This window comes from Oryctolagus cuniculus, chromosome 7, assembly GCF_964237555.1.
Source record: "Oryctolagus cuniculus chromosome 7, mOryCun1.1, whole genome shotgun sequence".
In the NCBI taxonomy this organism is placed as follows: Eukaryota; Metazoa; Chordata; class Mammalia; order Lagomorpha; family Leporidae; genus Oryctolagus; species Oryctolagus cuniculus.
The window spans coordinates 110,412,379-110,421,144 of record NC_091438.1 but is presented as its reverse complement, the minus strand read 5'-3'; the positions used below and the strand labels follow the sequence as shown (position 1 = coordinate 110,421,144).

At 47.0% G+C, this 8,766-nt stretch overlaps 1 long non-coding RNA gene across 1 annotated transcript; it reads right to left on the bottom strand.

Moving 5' to 3' along the window:
• Window positions 1-592: 592 nt before the first annotated feature.
• LOC127493451 (uncharacterized) lies at window positions 593-7,859 on the bottom strand. Its single transcript, XR_007923619.2, has 2 exons — window positions 7,674-7,859; window positions 593-1,392 (listed from the first exon to the last, which is right to left on the bottom strand). It is a non-coding gene; the product is annotated as an uncharacterized lncRNA (long non-coding RNA).
• Between the last annotated feature and the right edge of the window lie 907 nt (window positions 7,860-8,766).

The following is an 8,766-nucleotide window of genomic DNA, read 5'->3' as shown; positions in this document are numbered from 1 at the left end:
GACTTGGACCAGTAACTTGACCTCTCCAGGTTTCAACTGTCTCATTTGTAAATTAGAGAAAATGGTAGTCCCAGCTCAGAGGGTTGAAGGATTATGTTTCCATCAATGAACATAAGAAACATGTTTGCCTTAGCTAGTGTATGAAGTGCTGAAAAACATGCCTAAGACATGGTAAGCATTGTTTATGTATGTTATGCATGTATGTATGCGTATATGTATGTACGTATTCAAAAGGCAGAGTGACAGAGAGAGGGAGGGACAGATAAAGAGAGATCTACTATCCATTGGTTCACTCTCTAAATGGAATTGGGCCAGGCCAAAGTTGGGAGCCTGGAACTCCACCTGGGTCTCCCAGGTGGGTGGCAGGGGCCCATGTACTCGGGAGCCAGCAGGGATTTAGCTAACACAACGGGAAACTGAATCAGAACTGGAGCAGCCGGGACACAGACTGGGGCCCTGAAACTGGCGACACCAGAGGCAGCTTATCCTGATGCACCACAACACTGGCCCCATGTAAGCATTATTTAAATGTCCTCTTTTATTATTATTTGGAGCGATTCTGGGATAATAAAAAAGAATAATAAAATAAATATAATAATAAGAAACGGTTTAATCATAAGGCATACACAAATCATGGGAAGCTCTTCCTAAGCCTCTGAGCATTTCCATTTAACAGGACACACAGCACAGGACCACTTGCCCAAAGATCAGCCAGCTTGCCCACCTTGCGTCTGACTCCAGAACTCTTACGTTACCCTGTTCTGCCCCCTACAACAGTCAGAAGCTGTTGCTCATGAAAATGCATGTAGAATACGATGCTAAGAAGTAAATGAATGAGCCTCTGGGAAGGAGGCCAATAGCTGAGACTGGAAGGAGGGATAAAGCAGTCATTGCATTGAGCATTAACTTAACACTAGACTTCCAGCAACCCTGCAAAGCAGAAAGCATAGCGTGTCACATGGTACCCCATTTTTGAAATGAAGCCCTGTGCCCCTTCCCTCACCCCGAACCTGGCACACTCCTTCTCCTTCATTCATCAGGGAACTCTAGAAACCATCTACGCTTGCCAGGCACTCTTCGGTTCTTCAAAAGACACACTTGTTCCTGACACCAAACTCTTTGCTAAAAAGACAGAAGGGTTTCTCACAGGCGGGACATTAGGCGACCGGTGCCACAATGTTTTCACGAAAGCAGATGCAGGAGCGGCATGCCTACAATCCAGGCGACAGCCTCTCATGTCAGTCCAGGGAGCAGAGGATTCAGTCCGTAGGCCTGGCAGGAGTAAGGAGCCGTGGATCACAGGGCTCTTCGCATGCCCGTCAATGGCTGTGGTTTAATCAATTGCGAATAACTAGTAACACGGTTGTGTCTAAAACTGTGCATCATTGAATGCTGCAATATGAACAAGAAATTATGGGTGAAGTTTAACTGTTTTCAAATGTAAAATTTTTAAATTCAATGTAATGAATTGATTTCTAATTTATTTGAAAGGCAGAGAAAGAGACAGACAGACAGAGATCTTACATCCTCTGGTTCACTCCAAATAGCCGCAATAGCCAGTGCTGAGCCAGGCTGAAGTCAGGAGTCGGGAACTCCATCCAAGTCTCCTACAGAGGTGGCAGGGGCACAAGTACTTGAGCCTTCGCCTGCTGCCTCCCAGGGTGCACATTAACAGTAAGCGGGAAGGGAGAGTGGAGCGGCACTCAAGCCCAGGCACTTTGCTATGGGATGTGGGTGTCCCAAGACACGATTTAACCTTTGCACCAAGCGTCCACCCTGAAATACTAGATTTTAGGAGCAGACCATCTGGGCACAACCCACAGGAAACAAGTGATCACAAAATAAGCTTACAGATGTGAGGACAGAGTTCTTCGCCATTTCCTTGTTTCTCAGAGGTTGTACCCAAAGTTTGGAGGTCAAAGCAGTCCCCAGGAAAGGAGGAACTGGCCAAGCTAGAGCAGAGGGAGCTGTGGGCTTGCTCTCCTTTGACTCTCTAGCATGGGAGAGGTCACCACTCAAACACCAGCCCCCTCCCATAGCAGGGGCCTTGCGCTGTGCCACAGCCTGCGTGTTCCGGTCCTCCCTCTGCTGTGGACCCATGGCAGTGGGCTAATGCGCTGGATGAATTTCCAAGACAGAGTAGCCAGCTGCAGCATCTCCCAGACTTCCATCAGGGAGAAATCCCTACTGGTAGCACATTCACTCCTGTCTCTAGAACAGGGTTCCTCAGGGCTCGCTCATCTGATCTAATGGGCATGGAACATACTCCCGGTACTGTGCTTGTATCTTGCTTTCTCTTTTAAACATTGTTTTTTCTTTCAACAAGTCCCTCTGCCTCACTGGCACTCTTTGTGCAAGAAGGTGTATTTGCATTTCAAAGTCTAACATTTCCCAATAACGGCCAAGTTCTGAAAACACATTTTCCTGTGATAAAAACCTTTCTGAGATTAGAAAACTAAACAGAAGTACAATGCTTTAAACAACTCCTAATTACCATGGAACTAGCCCTGAGAGACCCACAAGCACTTTTTTTTTTTTTTTTGACAGGCAGAGTGGACAGCGAGAGAGAGAGAGAGAGAGAGAGAGAGAGAGAGAGAGAGAGAGAGAAAGTCTTCCTTTTGCCGTTGGTTCACCCTCCAATGGCCGCCGCGGCTGGCCCGCTGCAGCCGGCGCATTGCGCTGATCCGAAGGCAGGAGCCAGGTGCTTCTCCTGGTCTCCCATGTGGTGCAGGGCCCAAACACTTGGGCCATCCGCCACTGCACTCCCTGGCCACAGCAGAGAGCTGGCCTGGAAGAGGGGCAACCGGGACAGAATCCGGCGCCCCGACCGGGACTAGAACCCATGGTGCCGGCGCCGCAAGGTGGAGGATTAGCTTAGTGAGCTGCGGCGCCGGCCACAAGCACTTATTTTTAAAATGCTCTTTGTGGAAGAATCCATCAGGCAAGCCGCATGCTACAGCCATGTCCATGGCCATCCAGATGCGGAGGTTAACAGGAAGTCGCTGCCGGGTCTGTGCCTTCCAGGAAGCCGCTCTTCTACTGAAGGTGACTTTCACAGATCAGTTCTGGGTGCATCTTAATTTCAACATTGCAGAGTGTTTCCAAAACTTCCTCAAAGATAAAAATTCCTGTTAAATAGTGAGAACTCTAATCCCTCCATGGGAATGCAGATTAAATGGATGTGGGATGGGCCCAGTAATGGGGGTTTTGTTTGTTTTCTTATATGCTCATTTGTTTTTGAACAAGGACTTTATGTCCTTATCTTTAAGGAAGTTGGGGGAGAATTTGACTAGGGACTCAGGGCCTCTCTGACTCCGCCACTCTGTAATTCCATGCTTCTGGGGTGGGAGGTCAGCCAGCGGCCCTCACTGGAAGCTACTGTAGTTATGATAAGAGCTTGAGAAAGTTTTCTTTTGTGGGTTCTTTCCCCTGGTGGGGTGGCACCTGGGGTGAGTTTTGTGCAGTAGATATCAACTTCTCCCGGGCCAACCTTGCGATAAGCCCTGTGGGAAACCACTCCAGTTGCTTTGTGCTTGTTAGAATTGTGAACATTGTCCCGCCTAACTCTTCTGATGTGTTCCCACTCAAGAAGTGTCCCCCACAGGGCGCCAGGGTGGGTCCTCCTCCCTCAGCCTCAGACCTATGACTTCCAACATCCAGCCGTGGCCTCAGAAACTCATCACTCCCGGAACCGCTCCTGAGGTAAGGAGTAGGGTGACCTGTGCTCAGACCTCAAACTCCCACAAGCACCAAGTCAAGACACACCCTCTCGTTTCTATGGAAGCCTGCGGCCCCACTGATGGTGACCCAATCTTTTCCAGGAACTGATTGGAAGAATGAGGACTTGTTTTCCAACCAGTCTTTTGTGAGAGAAGCTGAAGGCCAAAGGCTAAAATTCCCTGCAAGTTTAGCTTCTTGGAAACTCGAGGATATTCACAAACATAGTAATTTCTATCTCCATTTTTAAAATTTTTAAGTTCTGGGGCTGGCACTGTAGCGTAATGGGTAAAGCTGCCGCATAAGGTGCTGGCATCCCATGTGAGTGTTGGTTCGAGTCCTGGCTTCTCCACTTCTGATCCAGCTCACTGCTAATGTGCCTGGGAAAGCAGTAGAAGAGGGCCCAAGTATCTGGACCCCTACACCCATGTGGGAGACCATGAAGAAGCTCCTAGCACCTGGCTTCGGATGGGCCCATCTCTGGCCATTTTGGCTATTTGGGGAGGGAACTAGCAGATGGAAGATCTGTTTGTCTTTCTCTCTCTCTTTCTCTCTAACTTTGCCTTTGAAATAAATAAATGCATCCTTTATAAAGTTTTTAAGTTGTGGGGCTGGCGTTATGGCACAGCGGGTGAAGCCACCACCTGCAATGCTGACATTTCATAAGAGCACCGCTGGAGTCCCAGCTGCTCCACTTGCAATCCTGCTCTCTGTTAATGCACCTGGGAAAGTATTGCAGGATGGTCCAAGTGCTTGGGTCTCTGCCACCCACATAGCACACCCAGATGGAGTTCCAAGCTCCTGATTTTGGTCTCATCCAGTTCTGTTTTTTTGCAGCCATTTTGGGAGTAAATCAGCAGATATCTCCCTCTCTCACTGTCTCTGTCTCTGTCTCTCTCTCCCTGTGTGGGTGTGTCTGTAACTCTGCCTTTCAAATAAATAAATAATTTTAAAATGAAAAAATAAGTTGTCCCCATCTGTCCAAATCAGTGATTCATCAAGGAAGAAAGCAGCATGCTGTTTTGTTCATAGAAGACTTTGGTGTCTTTGAAAATGGTATTGGTCGGGGCTGGCACTGTGATGAAGTGGGTTAATGCCCTGCCTGAAGCACCGGCATCCCATATGGGCACCGGTTCGAGACCTGGCTGCTCCACTTCCTGTCCAGCTCTCTGCTATGGCCCGGGATAGCAGTAGAAGATGCCCCAAGTGCTTGGGCCCTGCACCCACGTGGGAGACCTGGAAGAAGCTCCTGGCTCCTGGCTTTGGATCAGCGCAGCTCTGGCCCTTGCGGCCATCTGGAGAGTGAACCATCGGATGGAAGACCTCTCTCTTCTCTCTGTGTAACTCTGACTTTCAAATAAATAAATAAATCTTTAAAAAAAATTTTTTTTAATTCCATTAAAAAAAAAGAAAGAAAATGGTATTGGTCAGGGTGGGAGTTTTGTGCAGCAGCTAAGAAGCCACTTGGAATGCTCCCATCCCATATCCAATTCCCAGCCTTGCTCTCCATTCCAGCTTCCTGCTAACATGCCCTGGCAGGCAGCAGGTGATGGCTCAAGTAGTTGGGTTCCTGCCACCCATTCAGGCCACCCAGATTGAGTTCTGGGCACCTGGCTGTGGCCTGACCCAGACCAGGATATTGTGGGCATTTGAGAGTGAGACCGCAGATGGGAGCTCTCTGTCTTGTCTCTCTGTATCGCTGCCTCTATATGATACTGGTAAGTGTGAAAGAAAAGAATTGACACCTGGGAAAGGAAATGTAGATGTAAGATTGCTGAAGTTAAGTGAAAACCTTGAAGTACTGAATTTGAAATGGAAATATCAGTATGAACCCATGTTACATTTTATCTTAGAAAATGGGGGGCTGGGCCAGTGCCGTGGCTCAATAGGCTAATCCTCTGCCTTGCGGCGTTGGCACACCGGGTTCTAGTCCCGGTCGGGGCGCTGGATTCTGTCCCGGTTGCCCCTCTTCCAGGCCAGCTCTCTGCTGTGGCCAGGGAGTGCAGTGGAGGATGGCCCAAGTGCTTGGGCCCTGCACCCCATGGGAGACCAGAAAAAGCACCTGGTTCCTGGCTTCGGATCAGCACGGTGCGCCGGCCGCAGCATGCTGCCCGCGGCAGCCATTGGAGGGTGAACCATAGGCAAAAGGAAGACCTTTCTCTCTGTCTTTCTCTTTCACTGTCCACTCTGCCTGTCAAAAATAAAAAATAAATAAAAAATAAATAAATAAATAAATAAATAAATAAATAAATAAAAGGTATGTAGGCATATCAGTTTGAGTCCTGGTTGCTCAACTTCCAATCCAGCTCTCTGCTATGGCCTGGGAAAGCAGCAGAAGATGGACCAGGTACTTGGGTCCCTGCGCCCACATGGTAGATCCAGAAGAAGCTCCTGGCTCATGGCTTTGGATTGGCCTAGCTCCAGCCGTGGTGGCCATTAGAGGAGTGGACTAACAGATGGAAGACCTCTCTCTTCTCTGCCTCTGCCTTTCTGTGACTCTGCCTTTAAAATAAATAAATAAATCTTAAAAAAAATGGGGGAGAAGGGGTTTGCTGGCATTGTAGAGCAGTGGTTTAAGCTGCTGCTTGCGATGCCAGCACCCCCATCAGTGTGTCACTTTGAGTCCTAGCTATTCTGCTTCCATTCCAGTTCTCTGCTAATGTGCATGGAAAGCAGCAGATTATGGCTCAAATACTTGAGTTCCTGCCACTCAGTAAATGAAAGAAAAGAATCAAGCACTGGGGCTCTTCTCTTGTACAGTCTGATTTTTAGCCAGAGAATGGGTTAGCAGATGCTTCCCTTTATAAAATATTTCAGCTAAATGAATGATAGAGAAATGATACAATTTGACTCTTGCCAACGTATTTTTCCTAATGGATCTATATAATTATTATCCATAGCTGTTAATATCACACAAGGGGGCCCAGATCTGTGGCTCAACGGGTAAAGCCACTGCCTGCAGTGCTGGCATCCCATATGGGCGCCGGTTTGTGTCCCAGCTGCTCCACTTCTGATCCTGCTCTGCTGTGGCCTGGGAAAGCAGCAGAAGATGGCCCAAGTCCTTAGGCCCCTGCACCCGCATAGGAGACCCAGAAGAAGCTCCTGGCTTCGGGCTTCAGATCAGTGCCGCTCCAGTCATTGCTGCCAGTTGGGGAGTGAACCAGTGGATGGAAGACCCCTCTCTCTCTCTCTCTCTCTCTACCTCTGCCTCTCTGTAACTCTGCCTTTCAAATAAATAAATCTTTAAAAAAAAATCACACAAGGAAGGAAGCAGCCAGACATTAAGTACCTCCTGATGGAAGGACACATCATCTATGAAGCGTACTCGCCAAAACAAGTTCTGATTGATGTCTGATCAGGTCTCCAGATCTAACTACAAACTTACAGGATATACAGGAGTCAGACAAAGATGAAATCAGAAAGATACAGACTCTATGGGAAACTCTCTAAGGCACTGACCCAGTTTCTCCAATGATTAAATTGGGAGGAAAAAGAGGAGGTAGGGGTGGCATGTGGATTAAAACAGACTTAAACTGTCAACTATACAATATATAGATTTTATTTGGATCCTGATTTTAACTAAATAGTATAACAATTATAAGGCAGGAATTTTAAACACAGACTATATATATATATATATATATATACACAACAACATTAAGAACTATTGATATTTTAGTGATGGAATAGTTCTGGTTATGTCAAAATATTTCTTACATTTTAAAGACACACATATTCATGTATAAATTACATACTGCCTGAGATTAAAAAACAAAACAAAACAAAAACCTTAAATAGAATCGATCCTTTTCTATCTTGGAAGGAATTTCCTGTCTTTACCTCCCACACTCTTGGAAGGCGACCAAGGAAGTCGTCTTCTTTGTCTTCCCCTCCCCGCAGTGGGATGAGTTGCATATGAAGGTGGCAGGAGCAGGGGTGACCCTGCTGTCACTCACCTCATACTGAAGCCTTTACAAATAAGTGAACCAATGAGACAGCCAAAAGCAACTTTCCTGACACAGCATTACTGCACGGTTGCTGGGTAAAGGGGGGCCACAGAGGACCGTCAGATTCCAGACACACAATTTTCTTGCCTGTCTTCATCTGCAACTCAGACCCTCTTCACGTTTCCTGCAGAGACCAGAGGGAAGCTCCTGGGCCGGGGCCAGCACCTCCCCCTTTTCGGGACTGGCCTCTTTCTTCCTGTTTCTTTAAAGGATTGGAGAAGAGCAGAAAAACCTGGAAAACATAATGCACCTCTGACAGAAATAGAAAACAAGCATTCTGTGTCGATTTCTCACAGACACTGAGGCCAAACGCTCGTTTATTTTGAGATGTGTGGGAGAATCTTTGTTAGGTACCCAGCCCGCACATCAGGGAGACAACAGGATATGCTGCAGTGAGGTTGTAAACAGACTCCAATCCCTTGGGCCACCCTGCCTTTAATTCCTGTGCTCTGCCCCATAATGGAATTACAGGGCCTGAATCCTAGACCTCAGAAGGTTTGCAAAATTTCCTTCTTCACACAGTCCTGGAATTCCTTATGTACACAGACGCAACAGAAACAAAACCAAATTCATGACAAATGACTTTCCAAAAAAAATCTTGCCATAAAACAAGCATTTTTCTGAACAGGAAGAATAACAGACTCAAACAAAGCCACCCAGATCGCTTCCCTTGCTTGCTGAGCTGTGGATCTTTGCTCTACACCCCGAGTCTTGATCCACGGTGCCCTCTATTAATTTGCTGGTGGATTTGAACCAAATCTGATTTCCGTCCTTTCCATAGAAGCTCCAGTCTCTCCTGAGAGAAAGGGCCTAGGCTGAGGAAGTTGCAATAGAAACAAAAAATGTGTTAACACCTGGCAAAAAGTGCTGAGCAAATTATGCCAAACCTTAAACCTGCTTTGGGTTAATGCTTGTAGCTTCCTCTGAAGTGACTGCTCTTGTTTTCCCCATTTCATAGATGAAGAAGCTAAAATGGGTTACAACTAGTAAGAAGCCAAGTTTCTGTGAGACTCCAGAGCTCAAGTCTAAAATCACTGAGATA